This window comes from Carlito syrichta, unplaced genomic scaffold (assembly GCF_000164805.1).
Source record: "Carlito syrichta isolate Samal-C Ts95f unplaced genomic scaffold, Tarsius_syrichta-2.0.1 Scaffold309041, whole genome shotgun sequence".
Lineage (NCBI taxonomy): Eukaryota > Metazoa > Chordata > Mammalia > Primates > Tarsiidae > Carlito > Carlito syrichta.
In genome coordinates this window covers 1141121-1158524 of record NW_007253137.1, presented here as the reverse complement: position 1 = coordinate 1158524, position 17404 = coordinate 1141121, and the positions used below count along the sequence as shown (strand labels likewise).

The following is a 17404-nucleotide window of genomic DNA, read 5'->3' as shown; positions in this document are numbered from 1 at the left end:
TTTATTGTAGAGATGAGGTCTCGCTGCCCAGGTGGTCTCGAACCCGCGGGCTCAGGCAATCCACTCACCTCAGCCTCCCAAAGGCATGGGATTATAGGCTGAGCCACTGAGCCCGGTGATTATTCATATATTAAAGTAAAATTTCTAAGACTTCCTAGGATAAAGACATTGGTTGAAAGTGAACAGTATTTTTTATGTATCTTTGGAGAGACTGAAAATTGCCTTTTTTTTTCCTGTGGGGATGAGGCAGGTGAGAATGGATTTTGTACCTATCTGATGTGCCAGTCAGAATTCTTGGAGGTAGTAAAAAACATTCAAGTATATCATCAAGTTTAAAGGGATATTGGGTAGAGCTCAGTGGCTCATCAAATTGTTGTGAGGATTAGAGAACCAGATTCAGGGCTAAGCAGCCAGAAACAATGCTTCAAATCACATTGCACAACGATTCCCATGAGGGTGCCAGTACCATCTAGAGACAGACAGACAGACGCCACAGCCTGCCCCAGTGACATTGCTGGCTCTGGATGACTCTAAATGCTGCCACCTCTGCCCTGGACTTGACCTTGCTGAAATTGCTCCACCGTTCAGTGTGAGAATGTGTTCCTTCTGCTCTCTGCTTCTCCTGCTTGCTAGTTTGCCTTCCTAGTCTGTGCTGCACATGTGTTTGGCAAAGCACACATCCAAGATGTATAGGAGATGTGGGAAAGTGTTTGACCTTCTGAAATCATAAGATGAGTGATGTTCTCAAACTGAAGATGTGGAGAAGTGTTTGATCTTCTGAAATCAGAAGGCAAAGGAAGCTCAAGCAGACAAAAAGCATGATTGATGTTCAGTGCACCTGATGTTTAGAATATAAAGTCTGTTGAGCCCTCACTAGATTGAGCCCATTATTTATTTATTTTAAATTTCAGTATAATTACTCAAATGTTTTTTTAAATTAATTTATTTATTATAAAGATGTGGGGTACAATTCAGGGTTAGGTATACAAACATTGATCACGCAGGTACCCTTGTTGATGAGGTGTGCCTCTCCCTCCCCTAGCAGTTTCCCCCAACTGCCAGTCCCACCCCCACTTCCCCTGACAGTTTTTCGCTACTGCCAATTACTTTCTTATAGTATTATAATTGTTCAAGGTCACCTTATGAGTGAGAAGAACCTATTAAGTTTATTAAGATCTTGTGTATATGGCATGTATATACGTTAAGGCAACTTAAAGAAGGTTGAAAATGTATGACTTTAATTTGCTTTAATTTTCAACTGATTGAATAATTTTTTATTCTTGTTCTCATTTTGTGACTATTTTTGTAATTCACTTTGCCACAGACTACAACCTGATAAAATGCTTTCTTTATGAATATCAGTGATTAGAAACTAAATACAAGAGAGACAGGCTGACATGAGGGAGAGGGGATATAGAGTGACCAAGATTGAGAGGGGAGGGAAAAAAAGTCTCACACACGCACATGCACACGCACATGCACACACACGCGCACACACACGTCCTACTTTGAGAGGAAGAGACAGAAACAAACAAATACATCTGGAAGGAAGGGGATGCACACACACATGCTATCCTACAAGCAGGATTTTGTTGTTGTTGTTGATTTATTATAGAGATGAGGTCTCACCAAGTTGCCCAGGCTGATCTTAAACCCGTAGGCTCAGGCAGTCCTCTCACCTTGGCCTCTCAAAGTGCTGGGACTATAGGCATGAGCCACCCTGCCCAGCCAGAATTTTTGATATCCTTTGTTCCTTGTAATGATAGGTTGAAAAACAAATACTTTTCCTTTTCTGCTTTAAGAAAGTCATTGAGGTCTTTTTTTTTTTTTTTTTTTTTTAATTTGAATCAGTAGGTCTTAAGCTTCTCTACCAGCTTGCATTTTACACTGGCTCATGTATTTCTAGTTTGAAGCTAAAAAAAGTGTGATATCTAGGAGTAATAAACAAGAAATGTTATTTAACTTGGGAAATATCCAACTTGTTTCGGGTGGGAATCATAAGACAAACTCCCATAGTTTCTATGATGTCAGCTAAGCTAAGGTATTTCTTCATAATCCACATTGCTTGCTAATTATTTCTTTAGTACTACTCTATCCTACAGATTTTTCTTTGCTTATAGAGCAGGACTTCATAGTAATGTTATTTTATTCACTTGTGCCTTTAGGACTGAATGGGCAGCTATAATTTTTGTAAAAGTGAGTAGATCCAGTGCCCTTCCTCCCACACACTCTTATAGACCATCTAAATGTGGGCTGGGTGCTAGAGAAATGCTTGATGTAAGGTAAATATCCATGAAATTAAAAGTGATTTGTGTTCTCTTTAAATATTAAATTTTCAATATTGAGTATACTATACTTTTTGTCCTTACCTCCATCTGATCTTTCTTAGTATATAAATTTTAATTTGAGAACTGTTATTTCTTTATGAATTTTTTGTTTTGGGTCCAATACAAACTGCTTAAAATGGATTTTTGTATAAATGAAATTGATGTTTTATATATACTCTTCTATTCCACTACTTTCAGATTTATGCCTCTTTTACAAACTGTTTTAGTAAACCGGCAGTCCTCAAATGAGCAGTAGTCCTTTTACTAAGCTACCAGATTGAAAACAGGACGTTAGCATAGACAGGTTTAACATCCCTAATCCAAATTTCTGAAATCTGAGATGCTACAAAATTTGAAACTTTTTGAGCAATGACGTGATGCCACAGTGGAAAATTCCATACCTGATTTCATGTGATGGGCTGCAGTCAAAATGCAGACACACAGCACACAAGTTTATTCAGCTTCCACAAGGGAAAAAAAGACCCTCCCAGTCCCCTTCAGTTATAGATCTTTGTGTATACAGATCTTTCTGTGCACAGAATGATGGTGGTGCCAAACAAGCACATGGGTGGCCACATGGGTGGCCAAGATAGTGACACCATTGCTTTCTGATGGTTTAATGTTCACAAGCTTTTGTTTCATGCACAAAATTACTTAAAATATTGTAGAAAATTACCTCCAGGCTGTATGTATAAGGTATATATGAAAGATAAATGAATTTTATGTTTAGACTTGAATCATATCCCCAAGATACCTCATTATGTATATTTAAATATTCCAAAATTCAAAAAAAATCTGAAACACTTCTGGTCCCAAGCATTTTGGATAATGGATACTCAACCTGTACATGTTTTCTTATCTTCAGGGACGTTAGTTAATAGTGAACTTAACTAATCATCTATATAAGAAATGCCATGGGCTGGATGCTGTGGCTCATACCTATAATCCTAGCACTCTGGGAGGCCAAGGTGAGAGCATTGCCCGAGCTCACAAGTTTGAGCCCAGCCTGGGCAATTTGACGAGACCTCATCTCTACAATAAATAAAAAAATTAACTGGGCATGGTGGCACGTGCCTATAGTTCCAGCTACTTGGAAGACTGAGGTGGAAAGATCACCTGAGCCCAGCATGTCGAGGCTGCAGTGGCCATAAGCAGCATGCCACTGCACTCCAGCCTGGGCTACAGAGTGAGAATCTGACCAAAAAAAAAAAGAAAGAAAGAAATGCCATGTGGAGCCAGAGCAGTGATCTGTCAAACTTAGACCATCCTCTAAAGAGATACACTAAGGAAACAAATTACTTAGTGGATTTTTGCCATTCCTAAAGGGCACATACATGGGCCACTTCTCATTTCCATTGATGTATATACTATACTCAGAATTCACACATTCATTTAAACTCTTCAGCATTGCAGTCTGGTCCAAGTAATATATCATACACATGTATCTTATATGTGTTGAACTAAAATGTCTATTGTAGACTTGCTGGAATGGGTAATTTGGGGGGGAAATATTATATTGTGAATTTCAATTCTTTCCATGCTCATAAGTTGCTTCAGTTTCTTCACCTATAAAATAGAAAATGATTTCACAGCGTTTCCCTCTACTCTCAAAAATCTGATCCAATATGGCAAATTTATGGAATTTATCTTTTTTACCTTTCTTAGCATTTTTTCCTACATTGCATTTAAATAGGGAATAGTAACCCTTTGTACTGAGAGATATCTCGTGAATCACATAACAGCTACTCAACCTCACTGTTTTACAAAATAGTTTTACAAAATGAAAAACGAATCACTTCATATTAAAAAGTGTTGGAACCAATCATTTTACTGTAATGATATTTGGCTTATAATGAAATTTTAGACATTGAGGAACTTAATTTGTGACAAATCAAATTGTCATATGTTAATATTTTTCTAATGTGTGGTAACATTTGAAACAGTCACCAACATGAACTGCAGGCTCATTGAAACATGTTGTGCAATTGTAATTTGTTTGACGTCTTCCACCTGGTATTTTTCTTTTCTTTTCTTTCTTTCTTTCTTTTTTTTTTTTTTGAGTTGGAGTCTCACTCTTGCCCAGGCTGGAGTGCAATGGCACACTGCTCACGGCCACTGCAGCCTCAACCTGCTGGGCTCAGGCTGTCCTTCCGCCTCAGCCTTACAAGTAGCTGGAACTACAGGTGTGTGCCACCACGCCTAGCTAATTTTTTGATTTATTGTAGAGACGAGGTCTCACCATGTTGATCAGGCTGGTCTGAGCTCAGGCAATCCTCTCGCCTCTGCCTCCCAAAGTGCTGGGATTATAGGTGTGAGCCACCGTGCCCAGCCTACCTGGTATTTTTCTATTTGAGCAGACAATGCAGTCTCATTTTCCTACTCCAGTATTAATAATACATAATTTATTGTCCAGTCTGTGCATCACTGTGAAAACACTTCACACATTCTCTTTCTACGTAATGCTAGCTGACACTTTTTTTTTTTTGAGTTGGAGTCTCACTCTGTCACCCAGGCTGGAGGGTAGTGGCATGCTCATGGCCACTGCAGCCTTGACCTGCTGGTCTCAGGCGATCCTTCTGCTTCAGCCTTCCAAGTAGTTAGAACCACAGTTGCACGCCTTCAGGCCCAGCTAATTTTTTGGTTTATTATAGAGATGAGGTCTCATCAAGTTGTTCAGGCTGGTCTTCAGCCACTGGACTCAGACAATCCTCTTGCCTCAGCTTCCCAAATTGCTGGGATTACAGGTATGAGCCACTTTTTAATGTATATCTCAGTATGCATTCCATCTCTTTATTTGCTTTTTTGTGCATTTTGAATGGAAAACCTCAAGGAAACATACATTTTTGAAAAATTTGTGTCGGCATAAGTTTGTCCTGTATAATCAGCAGTAATCTCTCTATGTCCCCTGAGAGGGGACATCCGAGTGGTTTGCTAGATTTACAATGCCCTTTTCAATTTGCTGGAAACTGGTTGAAGATGTTGGTCATTTCTTTTTTCATTGTCCTTTTTACAGTTCCCACCATGAGAAATTGGAGTTTGGCTGTGGGAAAAATTGTTTCCATATCCTGTATATTGCTGAAAAATATTTAGAGCCTACCAGAACTACTGATGAAGATGGCGTTTTTCTTCTAGCACATAAAGGAGGAATTAAAAAAAAAATTGTTTCTATTTTTGGTTGACTTATATTTTTGAAGTTATAAATTAGCCCCTAGAAAATAAAGGGACTGAGATGTGCTTTATAAAAATTACTTCCACTTTTGAGGAAGCTGATGGAGTAGGGGCAACAATCTCTTGGCTATATACACATGAAGGTAGGATCTTTAAGAAGAGGCTATCCACTACTGAGGTCTTTGGTATTCAAGTAAGTCACCTTCCTGGAATAGTATCAATGGCAAACCTGCTTCAATGACAAGCTACTCTTTATAGTGAATATTTTGTATATTGCATTAAAATTCATGAAAAATAGTAAAGCCACAGACTCTGATGATGTTTAGGTCTGCATACATCTCTTATGTGTAATGTTGAGGACATAGAAGAAAACTCGCTCTGGAAGTTTTTACCTTGATGTTCTAAATAGAATTACAGTGTTAAGGTGTAATATTGTTTCTTACTAAAAAAATGCATTTTATATCCTGCCCTAGAATATAAGTAGCATCTTTTTATATGAAATACATGTATTTAAATATGAGTTATTCTACTGTGCATGAGTGTATGCAAGAGGAAGGAAGGAAAGGAAAGAAAGATGAGACAAACCGTAACCACAGAGAGACTGTTTGATAAAGTGTCAAGAAACAATACATAGTCTATGTGCTATACACTTCCATATCTTCAAAATACAAAACAAGTAAACACCACAGGTGATGCCCCCAACATTGATTTCAAAACCACACAGCCCATCCTGTTATTTTTATGTAGTCTTAATCATAAGTCTGCACATGAAGAGTATTGTTGCTGAGAAAGAAACACTAAAATCCTAGGGTTTAAAAAAAAAGTCATATTTTTTATAATTAGTGTCTTGCCAGTGTGTGTGTCCTCTCTTTCCTCCTCTTTCTTTTCCTTCTTAATCATCAGTGCAACGAATTGAGACTCTGAGGGAGATTTTATTTTTATTTTTTATTTTTTTTGAGTTGGAGTCTTACTCGGTTGCCCAGACTGGAGTGCAGTGGCCACTCCCGGCCACCGCAGCCTCGCCTGCTGGGCTCCGGCGATCCTTCCGCCTCAGCCTTCCGAGTTGCCGGAATTACAGGCATGCGCTACCACGCCCGGCTGATTTTTTGATTTATTATAGAGATGAGGTCTCGCCGCCCAACTCAACCAAGTGTTTTTTTAAAAATATTTTTGCCTAAAATTCCCAGGTTACAAATATTTAGAAGTCTAGCATATATATTGAGTCCTTAGGGAAACTTTAAAATGATCTATCTATTGAGTTTCTCCTCTGTGTAAATCAGTAAGGTATCTTGATGTTTAAATGGCATGACATGTTTTTAGTCATGAGGATAATTTGTTCCAAGGAATTTTCACTTTTTCCAAATAATTAAGGACATTAAAGTCTCAAGGCCACATTTCCTAGGCAGTGTGTTCTGGCAGGTAAGGAATTACCTTGATTTCTGTTTTAGAATACAGTAGGTATGTTACTTTCGTTGTGTAATAGAAAGTAGTTATATTTAATAAAAACCAATTAAATTTACAATTCAGAAAGAAAATATTTCTACACAGTATTTTCTGCTTAAGGACACTTTAAAAACCAGATTCTGTTGAGTTTGAAGAACTAAAGCCAGTCAGTATTACCTGATAGTGTTGAGAGCTAAGTTTTCACATGAGGATTTTCTAGAAAAGGAAAAGTAGGAATCATAACTCTAATAATTTTATTGGAAATTTAAAAAATTACTTTAAAAATAATTTCACATGTATATGTGTATGTATACAAATATACGTATACCTGTATCAAGAGATATAAGAGAAAACATATTTCTGTGCTTCAGAAAAGTACAAAAACTTCTGGTAAACACCTGTGTACCCACTGTGTTAAACCTTAAAATTTTTTCCCCAGTTTCTCTAAGTGTATGGAATAGCAGTCATGTAGAAGTGATTGGGTTATTAAAAATGAAAACCAATTATTGTGCTGTTCTGTCACCAGCTTACTCTTCTTCAATTCTCTTAGACCTACGTGTAACATGTTCTTTGGATTCATCTCTCAATGTCACATGTTTCTTCTTAACTTATGGGAATGAACCTTCCCTTTTTTCTTCTTTATCTAAAGCAAGAATTGAGCAAAGATTTTAAAAAATAATTTTTTTCAGAGATAAGTTCTTGCTAAGTTGCCTACGTTGGAATTGAACTCTGGGGCTCAACCAGTCCTCCTGCCCCAGCCTCCCTAGTAGCTGGTAATCCAGGCATGGGCCACCACACCTGGCTTGGAGCAAATTTTTAAAATAAGCAGCCTGGGTTTACAGGATTTGTAACTAATAATTTTATTTCAGGTACTGCAGATTATAATAGTGAAAAGAACGAGCTGAAATTTGGATTTCTGGTACTATCTCTGATTTAGACAAGTTACTTAACCACCATGTGCTTTCATTGGAAAGCTCTGAGAATCAAGTGAGCTAATGTAAAAATATCTGGCACATCGAAATTGCTCAGTAGGCTGGGCTCGGTGGGTCAGCCTGTAATCCCAGCACTTTGGGAGGCCGAGGCGAGTAGATTGCCTGAGCCCACAGGTTCGAGACTCACCCGGGCAACTTGGCGAGACCTCGTCTCTACGTATATTAAAAAAAAATTAGCCAGATATAGTAGCGCGCGCCTGTAGTTCTACTAGGAAGACTGAGGGGGAAGGATCCCCGGAGCCCAGCAGGTCGAGGCTGTGGTGGCCGGGAGTGTGCCACTGCACTCCAGTCTGGGCGACAGAATGAGACTCCAACTCAAAAAAAAAAAGAAAAGAAAAGAAAAGAAGAAATTGCTCAATAAAGGTAACTAGTCACTAGTCTTTCAAGTGGTTGAACTTGCTACAGTCTAATTTCTAGATTAGTGGGAGCGTGTCTGTACAAAATATTTCGCCTCCCTCCCCAAACAAAGTGGATTTTAACATTAAATTTCATCATCCAACTTTTGGAATCCCTGCTAATTGTTTTCATTTTACTCTTGGTTTATTTTTATACCTAAGGTCTGATAGGCACATAACAAGTGCTTTCTGAACCATAAACGAAGTGAAAATAGATTGTTCAGAAGAAAGGTATGTGAATAAGTCACTTTTTGGGCAATTCTAGAGAACTCTTGCCAGAACTGGTATCTTTGTTTTGGTCTTAAGAGACTATTAAATGTGATCAGTGAGTCATACTTGTTGTTTTATCTGTCCTCTGGCTATCTCTCTCAAGACCCTGAAATTTGCCAGCCACAGAATGTTTAAAAGACAAAGGAAGCCTTAGCCCAGTGGGAGCTTTTTTATTTAAAGAAAAAATAATTAAGTTCAAACATTTTACCATGTCATAACTAGTTTAGTTATGTTGAGTTTAGTAAATTCTTTTGAATGTTTTCTGGTGGTCCTGGTACCTAAATTTGAAATAGTTAAACTTTTCTTGAGATTACTTGGAACTTTATATTTTAGAATTCCAAGCAAAAATTCTTAAAGAAGTGAGAGAAAAGGGAATGTCATTTATTTTGCAAAGTACTATTTTTTAATGGGGCTCATTTAATTGAAACCTTCCACCACTCCTTTTTAGACTATGATACAGATGATTTAAAAGCAAAACAACCACCAAAAAATCACACTATGATTTCTTCATTCAGTCCGTAAACTTGGGAACATGAAAATATTTTAAAAGGGACAGCATAACTCTATAGATGTTTAGAAGCAATGAAAGATCTAAAAAATTGATGATATGTTTGAAGATACTGTTTCCAAAGTGTATAATTTATTTTTCTTTATATATTCTCTGCCAGATAAGGAAAACTAAGGGAGATATTTTCGGCTTGTCCCGGGTACTAGGGCAGATCTCTTTGATGAGATAGCTTGTGAAAACGAAATCCTAAAGGAAGTGGAGGAGGAATAAGTCAGAGAGAGATTTGGTGTTCCAGGCAGAGGGGAAACCAAGTCCCAAGGCCCAGAAGTGAAAACATGCCTGGTGTGTTTTTAAAGAAAGAAAAGAGACCAGCGTGACTTGAATGGAGTGAACAAGGGAGAGAGAGTTAAGAGATGAGGTCAGAGAGATGGAGTAGGAGGATAGCTAGCTGATCATGATCCTTATGAACCTTTGTAAACACTTTGACTTTTAGACTAGTGAGCTGGACTCCATTGGAGGGCTTGAACAGAAAAATAATAGGATCTGACTTTCTTTTGAAAATGGCTAATCTGGGCGGAGCGCAGTGGCTCATGCCTGTAATTCCAGCACTTTGGGAGGCCAAGGTGAGAGGATTGCCTGAGCTCAGGGGTTCGAGAACAGCCTGGGCAACTTGGTGAGACCTCGTCTCTACAATAATAAAAAAATAAAATGGGCATGGTAGCACGCACCTGTAGTTCCAGCTACTTGGAAGGCTGAGGTGGAAGGTTCGCCTGAGTCCAGCAGGTTGAGGCTGCAGTGGCCGTGAGCATGCCACTGCACTCCAGCCTGGGCAACAGAGTGAGATTCCAATTCAAAAAAAAAAAAAGAAAAGAAAATGACGAATCTGACTGACTTGTTGAGGTGAGCAAGGGAGAGGCTGGGAGATCAGACAGGGAATTATTGCATTAAAAACACTTGCAAAATAAGGTGGCTTGGGCCATGGTGGAAGAGTGGAAGTGGTAATAACGTGAATATATTGAAGCTGGATGTCTACTTGACCCATCTTGAATGATGTTAAGATTGATCACTGGGTACAAGTTTTGTCAACCTCATTCATCCATAATAAACTTTCCCATCAACCTTTCACTTAATGGTTTTAGCAACTGTTAATGATTTTTTATTATTTCTTTTTTAAGTTGGAGTCTTACTCTGTCACCCAGACTGGAGTGCAGTGGCACACTCACGGCCACTGCAGACTTGACCTGTTGGACTCAGGTGATCTTTCCGCCTGAGCCTTCAAAGTAGCCTGAACCGCACCTGGCTAATTTTTTGATTTATTGTAGAGATGAGGTCTTGCCAAGTTGCCCAGGTTGGTCTCAAACTCATGGTCTCAGGCAGTCCTCTCACCTTGACCTCCCAAAATGCTGGGATTATAGGTGTGAGCCAATGCATCTGGCCTGATCATTTTTTAGATTCATTATTTTATTGGGAGTTGCAAAATGGTGGTTTTTCTAATCCTTTCATTACTTCCACATTTATTATTTGGAATCCTAGAAAGAAAACTTTATATTTATTGATGCTTCATTACTCTGGGGTGCCTTTCATATAAAAGTAGTGCCCTAGCAGCTTCCAAAGGTGATCATGAATTTTTGTATAATGTTTCAGTCAATAGTAGTCACGATCATTTTGATGTTCAAATTGGCTCACCTTTGGCTAGTGATCTCCTTGGCCTTCAAGTGTCACTTTTTCCCCCCATGGCCTTAGTAATCCTCAATAGCACTTGCTTCCTAGCACAACAGATATCCCAGGAGTCTTGGTTGCTTTAAGTGGAAATGGTATTTAGAGACCACAATCTAAACTAGGAATGTGAGGCTGAGTGTGGTGGCTCACATCTCTGTAATCTTAGCATTTTGGGAGGCTGAAGTGGGAGGATTGCTCGAGCTCAGGAGTTTGAGACTAGCCAACGCAACACAGTGAGACCTCGACTCTACAAAAATTAAAAAAAAATCCTTTCATTTCTTCCACATTTATTATTTGGAATCCTAGAAAGAAGACTTTTTTATTGATGCTTGATTGCTCTGAGGTGCCTTTTTTTTTTGAGTTGGAGTCTTACTCTGTCTCCCAGACTGGAGTGCAGTGGCTGCTCCCGGCCACCGCAGCCTTGACCTGCTGGGCTCCGGCGATCCTTTCGTCTCAGCCTTCCAAGGAGCTGGAATTACAGGCATGCGCTACCATGCCTGGCTGATTTTTTGATTTATTGTAGAGATGAGGTCTCGCTGCCCAGGCGGGTCTCGAACCCGCGGGCTCAGGCAATTCACTCACCTCAGCCTCCCAAAGGTGTGGGATTACAGGCTGAGCCACTGAGCCTGGCTCATTGAGGTGCCTTTCATATAAAGGTAGTGCTCTAGCAACTTCCAAAGGTGATCATGAATTGTTTTGTTTTTGAATACATCCTACTAAAAATAGACTGGCTCATCCCTGTAATCCTAGCGCTTTAGGAAGTGGAGATGAGAGGATTGTCTGAGTCCAGGGCTTTGAGCTTGGGCAACTTGGCGAGACCTCATCTCTACAATAAGTCAAAAAATTAGCCGGGCATGGTAGAAGGGTCACCTGAACCCAGCAGGATGAGGCTGCAGTGGCAGTGAGTGTGCCATAGCAGTGAGTGTGCCACTGCACTACAGCCTGGGGGACAGAGTGAAACTCTGACTCAATTTTTTTTTAAGTGTCTTGAAACAGTCTGTGTAGTCTGGTTCATTTGTTTCAGTTTGTTTCTTATTTTTCTTTTTAAATTTATTGTACATTTTAAAATATTTAAAAATGTGTCTCCAAAGTAAAAACTATAAATAAGGTATTTTCTGAGAAGTTTTGCTTTCATCCTTGTCTCTTACACCTTTTTCTTTTCTCCACAGATAACCATTTAAAAATGATTTTGGTTTATTCTTCCATTGTTGCTTTCTGAAAGGAAAAAAGAAACTAAATCTTTATATTCTGCTAAGTTTTTCTTTTTCTTTTCGGTTCTTTTGTTTAACAAAAAGAATAACATTATGTAGAATAACTCTGTTGTAGGATGGAAAGTAGGGGCACTACTAGATTCCTTGAGCATTGTTCTTAGGACCTGTTAACTTTTCACTCCTTATAAAATATTTCCTCTGATATTTTTTGCTGTTTCCTCAAGTCCCTCAGAGAACGTCGGTGTTTAAAAAAGAAAAAGACCCCCACCCACCTCATTTGGCTATATTTAGTAAAATTTTATATCCAGGAATTTCCCTTCTAGCAGCCTATACCAAAAGTGCACTGACAAAATGACAAAGTGACGTACCTTTATCAGGTCTTGATTTTAATGGTCTTTATTTATTAGAGGAACAGACAATAATGATGATGTAGTCGGCATTAACATAAATGATGTTATTGTGAAAGAAATGGCATTTTGAGACTTTGATATTCTAAAATACTGCTGGTTAAATATGTCATTGATAAAAGTTAAATCATTCATCAATTTATTCACTGTCTCAGTAAATATTTACTGAACATGGCAGTCTCCTCATTGTTTCAGGTGCTTGAAAACTACCAGTAAATAAAAATCATCTTCTGGGGTTTATTTTCTAGATGTAACGGGAAAGTAGATACTAAACAAACATTATAAATAAATAATATATTGTGTTCAAAATGTGCAATTTTAGGGTCACCATCTATGTCTTTTTCCTTTTTTTTTTTTTTTAATAGTTTGTAAATGGCAGTTAGGAATTGCAAGATCTTGCTGGGTGAGAGCATTGAGAATTGAAGAGATCTCATCCTATGGGACAATAGCCAATTTTCTGTGCCTCTCACCTTATGTCCTGTTAATGTTTTTTTATTAGAAGTATACTCAAGTGTTTTGATCGTTTACTACTCTGTTCACTACAATTTAGGTAAAAGATTTTATGTTTTTTGTCATAATATGTTCAAGAGTAACATTCTTAATAATTGAACCTTTATTTCAGAAATGACCATTAAGAAGTAGATGCCCAAATGCAAAAGTGATGAAACAGTTCATTTATCATAAAGTAAGATGCAGCTGTGGCGTTTCAACCAGATTAGTAAGTGTGGCCAAATCTTTTTTTTTTTTTTTTTTTTTAATTTTACAGTTATTTTATTACTTTGAAATATTTAATAAAAGATATGATAGACACTTAAAATGTTACCTTATATTTTTGGTTTTATTTAGTAGTGTAGATTCTAGCATATAGCTCTAGAAAATGTATTTCTGTGCTTTACCTTTAGAAAAAGTATGTAGAAAAGAGTCAGTATAATGCCATGAATACAAATATCTAAATATACCTATTATTATAATTTTTAAATGTTTTCTTCTAATCTTTTATTTATTTATATATACATAGATACACATCTGTCTGTCTGTCTATCTATCAGTTGGAGTCTCATTCGGTCACCCAGGCTGAAACACAATAACCTGGCTACTTTCTGATTTTTTTGTTTTTGTTTTTGTAGAAATTATGTTTTTCTATGTTGCCTAGGCTGGTCTAGAGCTCCTGGACTCAAGCAGTCCTCCCAACTTGGCCTCCCAACGTGCTGAGATTACAGGTGTGAGCCACCATACCCCCGCCTGTTTTACATTTTTCAAAAAACATATGTATATTTTTAAAAAATAAGTATTTTTATAAAAAGTACTTTTGTTATTATGGATCTACTGTCTTTTTTCTTTTGAGTTGGAGTCTCACTCTGTCGCCCAGACTGCAGTGCAGTGGCCGCTCCTGGCCACCGTAGCCTCGACCTACTGGGCTCCAGTGATCCTTCCGCCTCAGCCTTCCAAGTAGCTGGAACTACAGGTGCGCGCTACCACACCTGGCTAATTTTTGATTTATTGTAGAGATGACGTCTTGCCAAGTTGCCCAGGCGGGTCTCGAACCCGCGGGCTCAGGCAGTCTACTCACCTCAACCTCCCAAAGTGCGGGATTATAGGCTGAGCCACTGAGCTTGGCTGGATCTACTGTCTTTTAAACTTTGGTAATAGCCTTCATCTTTTTTTTTTTTGGAGTAAGAGTCTCACTCTTGCCCAGGTTGGAGTGCGGTGGCACTCTCGAGGCCACCACAGCCTTGACCTGCTGGGCTCAGGTGATCCTTCCACCTCAGCCTTCCAAGTAGCTGGAACCAAAGACGTGTGCCCCCACACCCGGCTAATTTTTCGAGTTATTATATAGATGAGTTCTTACCAAGTTGCCCAGGCTGGTCCTGAACCCCTGGGCTCAGGCAGTCCTATTGACACCGCTGGGATTACAGGTGTAAGCCACTGTGCCTGGCTTTTGAATGTCAGATATAATTAATATTCTGAATTTACTGTGTTGGCATTTTGTGCCTTTATTTTCAAGAGACTGTTTTGAAACTAACATTTCGACTTTCTATCTTTTTTTAGGAACAAAATTATATCTGTTTTTCTCAGAAGAGAATTCCACAAGGTAAGAAATTGTTAATATAGTGATAAGACAAATATAGTTTAATACAGGCTTAATTGTTTTTGGTTTTTAAAATTCTTTTTTGTGTATTCATTTCATGTCTTTTCTTGATTATTGTTAAGAGTCTCACAAATTTATTAGCTTTTTATTTTTACTACCTCAGAATTTGCTAGCAAGACATAAATCATCTTGTTTGAAGTCAGAGTTCAAAGGATATAATGAAATTTACCACCTTTAAAACTCAAATACTAGCCAGGCTCGGTGGCTCAGCCTGTAGTCCCATGCCTTTGGGAGGCTGAGGTGAGTGGATTGCTTGAGCCCGTGGGTTCGAGACCCACCTGCGCCACTTGGTGAGACCTCATCTCTACAATAAATAAAAAAATTAGCCAGGTCTGGTAGCACATGCCTGTAGTTCCAGCTACTTGGAAGGCTGAGGTGGAAGGCTCGCCGGAGCCCAGCAGGTTGAGGCTGCGGTGGCCGGGAGCGGCCACTGCACTCTAGTCTGGGCGACAGAGTGAGACTCCAACTCAAAAAAAACCCAAAAAAACTCAAATACTGCTTCTCATTTTCCGAGTTTATTTCTAGCATCCTTAAGAGAGGGTTTATCCCTTTTAAGATAAAAGTTATTTTCTTCCATTGGGACTCATTCCTCTTTTACTCAGTGAACATCACTTAAGTGTCTTTGGGGCATAGAGGGTCATGGAAGGATTGAAGGCTGCATCTCCTGTCCCTTTGGAAACAGTCGTGTGTGCTTCACACTAGAAGATGCGAAAACTGCAGGGTCACCGTGTGCTGAACTGATCGCAATGTTTGTAATAGATATGGAAAATTTTTTAAAAATTAAAGGATATTGTCTAGCTATGTTCTTAACTATGGAAATTGTATAACTTCTGTATTTAGTTTAAAAGTAGAATACTTCCTACAAGATGAATAATCTGTATACAAGTTATGTACGTACGTACGTATGTATGTATGTATTTTTGAGTTGGAGTCTCACTCTTTTTTGCCCAGGCTGGAGTACAGTGGCATACTCATGGCCACCGCAGCCTTGACCTGCTGGTCTTAGGTGATCCTTCCGCCTCAGCCTTCCAAGTAGCTGGAACTACAGACGCATGCCACCACGCCTGGCTAGTTTTTTGTGATTTATTGCAGAGATGAGGTCTCACCAAGTTGTCCAGGCTGGTCTTGAACCTCTGGACTCAGGCAATTCTCTTGCCCCAGCCTCCCAAAGTGCTGGGCTTACAGGCTGAGCCACCGCGCCTGGCCACAAGTATATATTTAAATTCCTGAATAATTACCTTTACAATAGATTTTAAGTCATCATTAATTTATATTCTTATACTTCCACCTCTGAAGGATGAAATGTCCAAGTAAGCAGATATTCAGGTCTCCTTACTGATTTATTTACCTTTGCCAAGAACTTGGAATCAATTACTTGGCGCCTTTAAGAAGTTAAATATTTTAGCTGGGCATGGTAGCGCATGCCTGTAGTTCCAGCTTCTCGGAAGACTGAGGCAGAAGGATCGCTGGAGCCCAGCAGGTCGAGGCTGCAGTGGCCAAAGCGGCCTCTGCACTCCAGTCTGGGAGACAGAGTGAGACTCTAACTCAAAGAAAAAAAAAAGAAATTAAATTTTCTCAGGAACTTTTTTGGGATAAGTAGTAGTGATCACTGTAGAGTAATTCAACCTGTCATTTGGAAGTACTTATACAGTGAGTTATTCAGATCAATAATCTATTTCTTTTCTTTTTTTCCTTTCTCAATATTGTATGTCCTAAGGACTGTTCTGTCAAACACATCTTTTCCCCTTATTCTTAAAACTATGTAGACATAGTTAATCAGGCCAGTTTTTATCCTAGTGAAAACAAAGGGATAAAATAACTTAGGAGGAGAAGGGAAGAGCAAATCAACAAGATTTTTTCTTTCCTAGTTTCTTGTGAAACTTTTTTTCCCCCCTACTTCTCAGAGACGAAGGGAAGAGTCCCGGAACCTTTGTGTAGCACTGCTTGATCTTCCAGGGAACTGCTCAGAGGCAGTGAGGCAGTAGTTCAGGAGAACTCCCTATCCTTTTTTTCCTGACTGTGCTTTAAACAAAAACAAATTTCAAAAGGTTGAATCTCAGTATATTTTTGTCATTGATCTTTTGGCAAATGAAATTTAAGTCTTTGTTAATGCAGTGTACTCATGTGATCCATAATGATGCTGGATCATAGTGTTTGGTACCCTTAGGGCTCCCATGAAAATGTTTGGTAAATATTTATTTTTATAAGTACCTGGAAGCTTTTATAATTATTTCATTTTATTTTTTGAGTTGGAGCTCTCTCTGTCACCCATGCTGGAGGGCAGTGGCACGCTTCCTGCCATCATATCCTCGCCCTGCTGGGTTAGGTGATTCTTCTGCCTCAGGCTTCCAAGTAGCTGGAACTAAGCCTGCCATCATACCCGGCTAATTTTTAAAAAAATTAATGTAGAGATGAGGTCTCGCCAAGTTGCCCAGGCTGGTCTCGAACCCGTGGACTCAGGCAGTCCTCTCACCTCAGCCTCCCAAAATGCTGGGATTATAGATGTGAGCCATTGCGCTCAGCAGTTTTTAAATTTTTATAGTAGAAAATATCAAGGGAAGATTTTTCCATTTATAGTATATCACCCTGTATTGTTAAAGGTATTTAAAGGTAGTGACAGCTTTAAAAAAATGTACATGTATAAAAAATGGTAATTTTATGTTATGTAGTATGTTTTACCACAGATTTGTTTAAATTTTTGGTTGACTCTGTATTTATTATGAAAGAGGATGAGTTTCTGACATGTCAGTTTTTTTTTTTTTTTTTTTTTGAGTTAGAGTCTTACTCTGTCACCCAGACTGGAGTGCAGTGGCCA

At 38.8% G+C, this 17404-nt stretch overlaps 1 protein-coding gene across 3 annotated transcripts in view; it reads left to right on the top strand.

The window, feature by feature from the left end:
* Window positions 1–17404, top strand: part of FRS2 (fibroblast growth factor receptor substrate 2) — a 119916-nt gene that overhangs the window by 53803 nt on the left and 48709 nt on the right. For 2 of the 3 annotated variants that reach the window (XM_008066624.2, XM_021716862.1), the window contains exons 2-3: window positions 13063–13158; window positions 14490–14532. The exons of the other annotated variant lie outside the window; for it this stretch is intronic. The gene's annotated coding sequence lies outside the window, so the exon portion shown is untranslated. The remainder of the gene's footprint in view (window positions 1–13062; window positions 13159–14489; window positions 14533–17404) is intronic. 3 annotated transcript variants of the gene reach the window in all.